We start from the raw sequence: 12,048 nt of genomic DNA, 5'->3' as shown, positions 1-12,048 counted from the left end.
TGGAGTGACTCGAGTCATGACTTGACTCGAGTCACCTTTTTCGTATGACTTGACTTGACTCGAGTCACTTTGCTAAAATGACTTGACTTGACTTGACTCGGCGTATCAGAAATGTGGAATGACTCGTGACTCGGAGCAAAATTCACGAGTCAATTTCAAGTCATAAAGTAATTGGTGTCGATAAAAACCACCGTCTTGCATATGGTCGGATTGTTCGCGAAACGCTGGTGTAGCCCGTGAGAGCGACCAATCATTCAATGACCGTGCGTTTCACTGAGCCTCCATTGTTCTCTCACAAATAAATTGACCTGAAACGAAGTGATCGAAGCTTACGTTGTCGTAAACTAGTATAATATAGTAATTTAATGGCAAAATGTATATCTCTGTTCTTACCTTAATCAAACCTCTTTGTTTTATTGAAATTGAATTCGAATATAGTTCACATAGTCCTCAACCATTGGCGCAGGCTCGAATTGTATCATATCAATTTGTAAATGGTCAATATATTGCCTCTTATCATTTCGTTTCTCTATTCTTTATTTTGGCTGGTAACTATGTAAACTGAGGCTATGCAATCACTTACGTAGTTTAGAAGTTCTACTATATGTGAGCGAAACAGCGACTTCTTGCATGTATATTTAACTCTATATTCGTTCATTGCTTCAAACTCAATGACCACTCAATTTGTATTTCAGATAGCTAGCAAAATGCAGTGACGTAATCATGCCTCATGCCTCGAAAGGGCAACTTGACTTGAATTGTGACTTGACTCGTCACTTGACTTGACTTGACTCGAGTCACCTCCAAAAATCGAGTGACTTGACTTGACTCGAGTCACTTCTGAAAACCGATTGACTTGACTCGAGTCAAAATGTGCAATGACTCGTGACTCGAAGGTAGTGACTTGATCCCAACACTGCTAAATGATCATTCCTTATTGGCAAACGTTGTGGGCTGAGTTTAGGCTGAATCTAAATAAATTAATTTGATATGTTGTTTTAATTTTTCTAACTTGCCATCGTCATACTCAGACGTAACAATTTTAATTTTTCTTTACTTCGTGGCAAAATAATGTCCTCATTTTGCGTGCTGGAAGTAATTTTCAAACTGTCCAGAAGACTAGGGCTGGGCAAAATTGAGGAGTGATTCGACTATGAAGCGGGTATTTCGAGTAGGCCTATACCTCGATCATGGTGTCGTCACGGCAGTATGAATGATGTGAAAAGTTCAAAGAATAGCCTATATAACATATGTATCCTATATTTTAATATATATTATTTGGGATTTTTTCGACCAAACGTAATTCATTTGCACTTGTGTGACAATGCTGCGAGTCGATTACGACGTCACAGATACCGGTATGTCATTGTCTCATAAAGATTTTCTCTCTCTCTCTCTCATTCCACTAACTTGCGTATAGCTACGTACGACATGTTCCGTATGCTTCGACACGACCAATCGAGGTTTAAAGGCTGCCAAAGTGGAAAGTATCGTTAAATCAACTCCTGGAAAGGAGCGTGTAATTTCAGTACGGTACTCGAAAATCACTGCTCAGTCGCATCATCCGTACTCGAATCAATTGTGCCGGCTCTAGCCATTCTCGGTGTATTTTCAACTTGCTATGCTGACCGAAGCAAATTGACCCACAAGACATATTTTGGATAGCACTGGCGAATAGGATACCACAGTTACATCACTTTTGCGCTCTTACAGGTAGGCCTAACAACCACCACAACCTATCACTCTTTCTCTAAGCGCTAACACTTACACATTCGCAGCCTCCTTAAAATGATGAAGATCAGTGGATATATCATGAACGAATAGCGACCCGCAAACCAGTCCAATACGTACCAAATAAAAACGGGAAGGGTGCAGCATTAGCTAGCCGATGACAGCATCTCGTCCCAGCATGTATAAAACCGGCTTCAGTAGGCTACTGCCGGTACGTTTTAACCGACAGCCGCCTCGTTAAATCGCAACAAGACGCGATAGAAATGGAGAATGTTCTGTAAGCGATATCTTGAAACGGAATCGCTTCCATCATTCACTCTTCTTCTTGTTCCGTTCGTACCAGTTTGAGGCGAGCTTCAGAACGATTACGACCGCCGCCAATATGGCGAGCGTCGGGAGGGAACCTTTCAGGAATCCGTCCAACGAAACGTCTGCAATGCATCTCATTCGTCACACTATCCAAGGCGCACTCGGACAACTAGAAATGCTATTAGTTTAATGATACTGGGTAATCTAATTCTAATCTGAATTGCGATATGTTGCTATGCTCGTATTTTAATTCGAATACAATTTCTGGTCTTCATGAAAAGGCTATAAGTCCAAGTCCTGATTCCCAAGCATAAGTAAAGAAGTGAGACTCGATCGCTCACGGGATTGTGTTTTTGACCAGTGTTTCACAACCGCCGGTCCGTGTTGAGGTTAAGTTTCCTACCGGTCCGCCGAACATATTAGAATTATATATCTCAATTCCAAAGTTGGACGCTTGTACAACATACATTCATGAAAGAAATATAGTATCAAATTCAAATTGATTTAGTAGTTATAGGAACGTTTTTCTTCTATATGGTGTGGTCATGGTCTTCTTTGAGCGTACGTCCCAATGGACCAAGTATACGAATCTATATTTTACAGCAGCCTGGAACTCCTTTCGGACAAGTTATAAGTGAAACCTATTGAGACTATATGAAACACCGCACTTTGTTGTATTCCGACTGTGCAACTAAGCGACACTTGGCAGTATATTGGAAGCTATAGCAAACAGCAAAGAGAAATGTCTTTCAACGGAAACCGAACAATCACAATAAAGTTCTTCAACGAAGCTTCTTGAGCTTCGTCCACAGAAAGTTCAGTTAGACAGCCATAAATGAATTTCCCAGTATGAAATTTGGGTTGGATACATTTGTCGTAATTAAATTTAGGGTTAACCAGTCCACAACATTCCTTCAAAATTTTACCGGTCAAGGTCAAAAAGGTTGAGAACCACTATTTTAGATTACCACTGTTATAGCTTTTAGTAAAAACTGCTCGCCCTTCAACACTTCGTGTGCCATACTTCACTCGAAGTAGTTTCGGCACATTTTCGATATCGCTGTACGTGTTGTTGTGCCTTAGTTTAGGCTATAATTAGAATTACAGCTAGGCTACAGGTATTTCTAAATTTGATTAGAATTTGAATGATAGCATCAGTATTTTTCCAGATTAGGCTAGAATTAGAATTGTAGGTTTATAGCTAGATTTTTTCAAATTTGATTAGAATTTGAATGATAGCATCAGTATTTTTCCAGATTAGGCTAGAATTAGAATTGTAGGTTTATAGCTAGATTTTTTCAAATTTGATTAGAATTAGAATTACTGAATTCGCAAAAATGGATTGAAATTACGAATTAGCACGAGAATAACAACTGACTGCACTGCTGCAGCATTTTCAGGAAAAGGATAAGTTTGATTAGAATTGGATTACCCGCATTCCGCTTTGATTAGTCCCAGTAGACAACTACATAATTCCAAGTCTGATCACAGTAACATTAGTCGCAAAAGAAGTAGAAGTAACGGCGTAAATTTCTATTGAAGTAAAAGCAGCGATTTACAACAAATAACTCAGTTTTACCGAAGGAACTGAAAGCGGTCTCATATCATATCCAATGAAGGATCAACGCATGCAAAATCTACTTGAAGTACTGGGCCTACGTTACTGGCCACCATAAACTCACTTCTGCACGTTTTCCCGTTGTCGTAATGGGAATCGTAATGGCGAGGACAATTTCCGCACAAGTCCGGCGCCAGGCAAGTGCCGGGACTGCAGTCGTTTGAACAAATCGCTGTGAAAGAACAGCGGCCTATAGTTGGCGCGCGCACGAAATGTGCGTACGAAACAGGAACATACGGTTTCTGCAACCCTCTCCCTCTTCGGCCCAGCCTGGGATACATTGGATCACTGTCTGCCCTGATTTATTGATGCATGTTCCGTTAGATACCATACACAAGCGAATCGAAGAATTGTCGTTAAGCGGCGGGCAGCCCCCACCGCAGAGCTTGTCGCATTTTGAACCCCACACGCCCAACGACATGCAAGCTTGCTCGCCCTGAAATAGAAACCAAAGTCGTCGCATCTTGCTATGTGTATTTGGTTGTGTTAAGCTTTATCATCCTACATTTATTTACAAGTTAACCACACTCAATCATATGATTAAGCTGGAAATATACGAGATTCATAAAACTCAACCTAAACGTGTATGCTGCTCATAGTGAGTCGATACAACGTTCTCTGCCGGTATATCAACAATCGCTATTATCGTACTGTCATCACGATTCAAAAAATTAATGGTACAGAATAGTATAAAATTGAATAATATATTGTTATTGAAATACACAAGAATTTTTTAGGCCGACACTCGTCGGAGATAATCGTCATCAACTAGGCTATATAGACTAGCAATAGAGAATTGAAAAGAACATTGTACATCAACAATCGGATCACCGAGTACATCTGCTGTTGATGCTAAGTATTTTTAATTATCTTCTATAGTTTCTGACGATTGCCACTGACGAGTGTCAGCCTAATATACTTGGGTTTATTTAAACATCAATGTATTTTATGAATTATTCAATTGTGTAGGCTTACTCTTCAAACACTGTCTCCATCAATTCAAAACACCACAAGATCGTGCTTGCAAGCATCACCTTCGAATTCCTATCTTTTCATTATATCTTGTGATGCATTTGAGCCGGTGAAATCGTCAACAATAAACTCAACATCATATCACATCTACTAATTCAAATTAGTTACCTCACAAGTGATAGTCGGCGGTCGATATATCCGACCGTTGCATGACATGTTGACGACGCAAGATTGATTAGTTGCTATACCTTCGCGCGAACAATTGAAGGAAAAATCAGTCGTGTTTTCTGAGCAATTCTTTCCGACGAAATGATCACAGCCTGAATTAGATTGGAATTAGAATGGTATAGCAACACCTTTTTTCTTTCTAATGAGATTAGAATTGGGTGACTGAATTCGTAAAAACTGGGAAATTGCATTCAATTAGAAAGAAATAGGCTACAACAGAAATCAAGTTCAGTCATTTACAAATGAGCATGAGAATGACAAATGTCTGTACACCGAGCTTGGTTCTTTTCGCACTATACAGTTCTCCTGTAGCATTGTCAGAACAGAAGCAAAAATTTCATTAGAATTAAAATTAGAGCATAGAAGCATTAGATTGCAGGCATTTCGCTCTAATCGCTTTAAATATAGACGACTATAGGATTATCTCACTCGCATTATCAGGTATTGTAGGCAGCTGCTCGTTTGTCTGTGTCTGAGTATCGGTCGTAATAGTTGCTTCTTCGGTCTGTGTAACCATCGTGGAGGTCATCGTTGTCATCTGTGTGATAAGTACCCAAGTAGAAGCAGTATTTCGAAATAATAGTAAATATTAAATACTCTAAGCCAGGGGTGGCCAACCCGCGGCCGTATAGAAGGAAATGTGTGCGGCCTTCGACACGTAATTCAGTTAGTATGTGTTGTCGGCCGTCGACATGCAAATTGAATTTACGAATTAACTCTCTAATATTTGAGAGACAAAGTGTCCGATAAAAATTGCCCCACCCAAAGAGGCATCATCATTTATAACTGGCCCTAAATTTCCATTAATTCTGCTATGGCGGTCAGTCAGTCAGGTTTATTAATATTTTCATCGTTTCAAAACATCACAAGACTGCGATACAATGAAAAGATAGGAAGGTGTCGAAACAACTTGGAGTAGCCATTAAGATCAGACACCCACCTTAGCCTAGGCGAAGTAAATAAGAGGCATGCACACTGAATGAAAAGTAATGCGGTGATTCTGATCACATATATAGGCCGAGAAAGGACAAATCCTTGAAAGTAATATGTGAAACTACTAATATACTGACGAAATACATCCGTAAATCTGAAAGGTTTTAGCGCTTCGCGCGACCCTAAACATTCCCAAACAAACCCCTTGCGATTTCGGTGCGTATAACAGTGTCGGGATGACTCGAGTTAGTACAAGTAGATGTAGCGATTTCCGAGTTAGTAAAAAGTAGATACTGTAGGCGTAGTTTGGCCTTGACTCTTTGCAGCAATGTGGCTGCTGGTTGGAATTGAACCAGATTTTGTGTGCAGGCTTCAATTATGTAACCTAGCAATTTTATCAAGTAACCAGTACAATTTGAGAAAAAAAGGCATTTTTCAACACTCCTAGTGTACATTCACACTCAAAGGGCCAGAAAGGGAGAATACAAAACCTAACGAAAACAAAACCTAGCTATACGAATTATATCGCGGTCACAAATCCTACGTACCATACACACATGCATACCTTCCTATGTTAGGTTCATGCATAATTTGGATTAAAATGGTGTGCTCGATTTATAGTGCAGTGTAAGTCTGAAGTTGGTTCGTGGCTTAGTGTGCCATGGGAGTATATTCATTCCCGTATCATCAGGAGCGGTACACGGGTGGAAATACACACTCTTTTCGCTATTGAAGCAGCAAACCAAAAACTCCTAATTAGAAGCAATTCAAAAAGATAGTAATGTAATAATAAGGCAAAATCGACTTGAAGTGATACTTCGTTACTGACCGCTTCAGTCGAGGAACCCATTTCCGTCGCGTTTGTAATCCCGAGCATTGATGCAACTTTGGTGTCCGGATAAAAAGTGGCGTTGAATCCCGGTACAGTGAGCGTGACGGTGTAACTACCGTTCGGATTTCTGATTGATAATTTCGAAGTGATATTCGCGCCAGAGATGTCGAACGAGAAAGCTGAAGGCATAACGCGGCAATTTGTATCTAGATCAACAACTGGCCCAACTCTACGGGTAGCAGCGTTTTTCAACCAATGGGGTCGCATGTATTTCTAAATGTCACACTTCTTTCATTCAATATATCATAGATAGCTACTTATAAATAAGAAACGTTTGGAGTAACAACGATCTTACTCGTTGCGGCTCGTCGAAAACAGATGTATGGGCTGTTTCTGGATATTTTCCCGAGTAGGAAAATCAAGCTTAGACTTATTGGTCTGATCCTGTATAATACGCAGGCTCAACTTTCGCATTATTAGTAAATCGCGTATGTGTAGAGACTGTAGGCTGTATGGTTTATTTCCTGAGTTATTTTCTTCTCATTCGTTTGCTCATATCTCATTGCTATGGGTCCCATGATAAAAGCTGTATTGAAAGTGGCCAGTGAGCGATTTTGAAGATCAAGGGGGCAAAAATGTTGGCATGTCCGGTGAGATATATTTATAATCAACACGGCCAAAAAATGCCCGTGAATGCGGCTTATTCTGCATATGACGTGAAAGTTGACTAAAAAAGGTCAACCCAACCAAAAGTAGTCGCGGAAACCGGTTTTCCGAGAACCGTCTCGGAAAAATGACCTTCAATTCAATTCGCCAGCGATCGGATCCGTAAATATGGGGAAGGGGCCAAAATTTGTGTCGAGCTTGCCACTGGTCTAGAAGGTTGCTGGCTTGACTCAGCACCATAAATAGTTGTTCAAAAACACTTTTTTGCACACCTCGACATTTTTGCTAAGTGGTGACTAAATTCACTAGTGCGTTTAAATGGTCATTAATGTCAAATTACCCTACAGTGCACGACTAGAACTTCTTGGGGGTACAGGACTTGGGATCAATTTACAATGGAATAGTATATTTGTATCGAAATGAACCAGAATATTTTCGGCTGACACTCGCCAGGAGTGATCGTCAGCAACTAGTAGAGAAATAGAAGGAACAGTGGTTATCAACAATCGTTGCTGGCGAATACCCATGATTGGGTGTCAGCCGAATATATTCGGGTTCATTTCAATATGAATTGAATGTACCATTCAATTTTATAGTTTACGACAAATCTACTTTGCAACAGTCATAACGTTGGACGTGGATAATGATTTATACACAGAAATTATAGCCTACATTTACTAATTGTGTTTTCCTATTGGCACACTGCGAACCAGATGTCTTGGTCTATCAATTGGGGCAACCCGGGAATTCCAGAATGTTCTGCATCTGCTGTTCAAAAATTATGTTGCGCATGGTTTATGGCTGGAGACCGCGTGTGGAGGTAGTTATACATTAGGGAGTTGGCCGAAAGAGTGACTGATGATTGAGGGAGTGCAGTGTGTGTGTCTCTGTGTTTGGTAGCCTGAGGTGTGCGTATTGTCGGGAGCAGCAGCATGAAGTAGTTGTAGTATTTGGCAGTTAGGGTGTTAAGTATCAGGTGGTGGGCATTGTATTTGTTAGGCTTGAAGTGGATGTATCCTGTCGGGAGCTATGTGCGAATAGATTGACTGGGGCATGGAAATATCGCGGACGATGCTGCGCGAGCATCTACCAGGTATCCCTGCGGGGCCACTCTATACCGATATCTCCCGAACTCAGTGATGAATGTCAGAAGGTGTCTATCCTCTTCACGCACGGGCACGGAATGGTAACCATTCCAGGCATCTGTGACAGACCTGTAAGTGTTTGGAGGTATCGAGCGTGCTTGTTTGAAAGGAGGCACAACATGGTGTGTTTCTCGAGAGCAGAAACGGTTCAGCGATTGGAAGTCAACAACTCTCCTCGGGCTGCCATCTGCCTTGCGGACCCATATGGCCCTATGGCACCAGGTCGTTGGCGTGTTCGGCTCCACTTTTTCAATCACCCCTAATTTTACGTCCGCCTCCAACTGCTTCTCAATTTCCTCTTTCCAATGAAGTGGAATGGGAGCCGGTGTGTGGACTGCAGTAGGTGTCGCTGACGGATCGATATGAATGGAAATAGGCGGCCCAGTCATGGTTGGTAGTGGGCTGTGTTTGCACTTGTTGAATGTGGATGATGCATACCTCTCAAGTAACCACTGCTTCATTTTATCAACATTCTCCGCACAAGGCTGGAATGGCAGCTGCTGGGGGCGTGGAGGAGGCGTGGACCTCCGTGGGCAGCTACATGTTTGATGCATGTTTGATACATGTGCAACTTTGCATTTATTCATAGGTTAAATACCGTAATAAATGATCAAACTGAAATACAAAGAACAGTTGCATCGACTAGCCTAATCCCTATTGCTCCAACAACTCACAAGACGTGGGTGCTAATATATACATGCACGGATTGCACGCACGTCGCACAATCACAACAACAAGAAGACGAGATCGCTCATGCGTTTAGGGAAACTATTAGAGAGAGAGATAGTAGTAAGAGATAATCACACAGGGTTCATTTCAATATGAATTGAATGTACCATTCAATTTTATAGTTTACGACAAATCTACTTTGCAACAGTCATAACGTTGGACGTGGATAATGATTTATACACAGAAATTATAGCCTACATTTACTAATTGTGTTTTCCTATTGGCACACTGCGAACCAGATGTCTTGGTCTATCAATTGGGGCAACCCGGGAATTCCAGAATGTTCTGCATCTGCTGTTCAAAAATTATGTTGCGCGTGGTTTATGGCTGGAGACCGCGTGTGGAGGTAGTTATACATTAGGGAGTTGGCCGAAAGAGTGACTGATGATTGAGGGAGTGCAGTGTGTGTGTCTCTGTGTTTGGTAGCCTGAGGTGTGCGTATTGTCGGGAGCAGCAGCATGAAGTAGTTGTAGTATTTGGCAGTTAGGGTGTTAAGTATCAGGTGGTGGGCATTGTATTTGTTAGGCTTGAAGTGGATGTATCCTGTCGGGAGCTATGTGCGAATAGATTGACTGGGGCATGGAAATATCGCGGACGATGCTGCGCGAGCATCTACCATCTAGGTAGTGTATGATATTGTCCCGTAAAGGCTGCTGCTGGTGTAGGTTTAGTCCTAGCTGTCGGAGTACGGTTTGTGTAACCTTATTGTGTGTGTATAGGCCTGTGTCTCGTATTGGTAGAGGTCGTAAACGTTGCCGTTATCAGTTTGCATGTATCGCTGTGCATTGCGAGAATATGGGTTTAGTGTGAAACGCCGTTTTGAGTACTGTGTCGTGCTCGTGGAATATAATCTTTTATAACCGTATATGGACTTGGGTCTGCGATCGCAGAGAGACGAGGTCCCGAGCCCAGGAACACAACCGCTTTCCCGTTAGGTAAACGGCGCCGTATCAGGGTCGCTACACAATTCACACTTTCAGTAACTTCGTGCGCGAATAACCTGACTCACGTGGTCCTATCTATATGAACTTTAGAAGTGGCATTGTAGAATTGAGTTCAACTCGACAACTTCATTTTAAATTTGTATCGACTCGGTACCAGCTTGGACTCACAGTAGGATGACGTGTCGGTCACCATGATCGCGTCTGCTGTTCGATTGGCGATAGACCTACTGCTGTTTGCAGTGAACATTGAGAATACGACCTCGGTGAAATTTACACTCCAGGTCAGCTGGAAAACTCCATCGGCGTCGAAGACAGTACCCTGAAATCGCAGAATGACTTGGACGAAAATCGACAACATATACGTTCAAACTGACCGTGTAATTCGCAAATGCGCTGTCTCTGCTTTCTGTGACATTCGACAAGCGACTTTGCCCGTGCACCCCTGCTGAGATGAAGAGATTTAGTGATAAGGAAATGTCGCTGTTGGAAGCCGATCTGAAATACTGGCGAGTATCACTCGTGATGGAGTGAAAAGAGTATTATTGGCGTGGAAACATCAAATACATTATTTTATGTGGCCACGAAGAATATGATCCCAGTTCTACATCACATTAAAGATGATTTGGTATTTATTCGACCATACCTATTATATTGCACTTCGTGACAACGCGCCGCGGATCGATCGGGACTTCACCAAAATGTGATTTCCGCTAACGTGCGTGCCTTGTTCTACATATTTTGTATGCTGAGATACAGCCTGTCGATTACAGCATTCCACAATGGAAGATAGTATCGAAACTAATTTTCGTTGACAAGTTAACTCATAGTGGCAAGGAGTTTATCATTCAGCACTCGAAAGAATAATCTCTCACTACTCGACTATAATCATTATAATGATTACTCGATTCAGATACAGCCCAACTAATGAAAGATAACCTTCAATATTAAGCGCATAGTTGACATGCGTTCTGACCAAACTATTATTTTCTCACCTGCAAAGGCAACCAGCAAGGCGGAGAATGAAAGCCAATACGTCATAATCTTCATCGATTCTATCATAAACTGAGAAGCGGAAATGGAAACGATATGGTTTTCTTCTTATACAGCTCATGGAGGTACGGAACTTCAATATACAATTGAATAATATATTCGTATTCAAATAAACCTGAATGTACTCGACTGAAACTCTTCAGGTTTGATCATCAACAATTGTAGTTAACTACTAGAGAATTGGATAGAACATTGTATTGCTGCCACTTGTCTGCTGCTATAAAACTGCGAGGAACGCAATAAACCACAATCCCTATGTCTCTGTCAACAAAATCGATCCGAGACCTCTCGGGACTCTGATGAAATCTGTCTCGACTTTGGGAGATCGATATCGTCCTGCATTGTTCCATCTCATCTCTTCCAACAGTCTGGAACAATATTTCGAAAACATGTCCATGCAGATTCAAGTAGAAACACAAGCAGCTATTGAATGAATAGGCCTACTATTCAGTGCTCGACATTACTAGGCCAGGGTGATGTCTGATTTCAAAGACTACTCCAAGTCGTTTCGGCACCTTCCTATCTTTTAATTGTCATCGCAGTCTTGTGACGTTTTGAAATGATAAAATTATTTGCAAAAGGCGTGCTACAGAGCAAAACCGAACCCTCATTCCGACCACTGTACTCATGCTGTCAATTTACTCATTGCAGACGCTCGCCTATGCTGTTTTCCTGCTCTTCATAAAGAAACCTAAAGTTGTTTCTCCGCGCTACATGGCATCATAGCAGTAGCCATAGACCTGGTTGAGGCGGCTTCCTGTTCTGAGCTTCGCGCGACCGCACGCGCGTCTTGCCTCGAAACTGACGGTCAATCATTAGTCTTTCATTTCGTTGCTTCGTCACGCCTGTCACAAAAACGACTGGCCTGAAATCGGGTTGCTAGTCTGTGTA

At 41.7% G+C, this 12,048-nt stretch overlaps 1 protein-coding gene across 1 annotated transcript in view; it reads right to left on the bottom strand.

Moving 5' to 3' along the window:
* LOC145445899 (lipoxygenase homology domain-containing protein 1-like) overlaps nt 1-12,048 on the bottom strand; it is a 251,303-nt gene that overhangs the window by 77,786 nt on the left and 161,469 nt on the right. The gene's annotated exons all lie outside the window — the stretch shown is intronic.

This window comes from Botryllus schlosseri, chromosome 9 (genome assembly GCF_051294905.1).
Source record: "Botryllus schlosseri isolate E-star chromosome 9, Bs_hap1, whole genome shotgun sequence".
NCBI classification, from domain to species: Eukaryota; Metazoa; Chordata; class Ascidiacea; order Stolidobranchia; family Styelidae; genus Botryllus; species Botryllus schlosseri.
The sequence above is the reverse complement of the archived record's forward strand: the minus strand, read 5'-3'. Positions and strand labels throughout refer to the sequence as shown.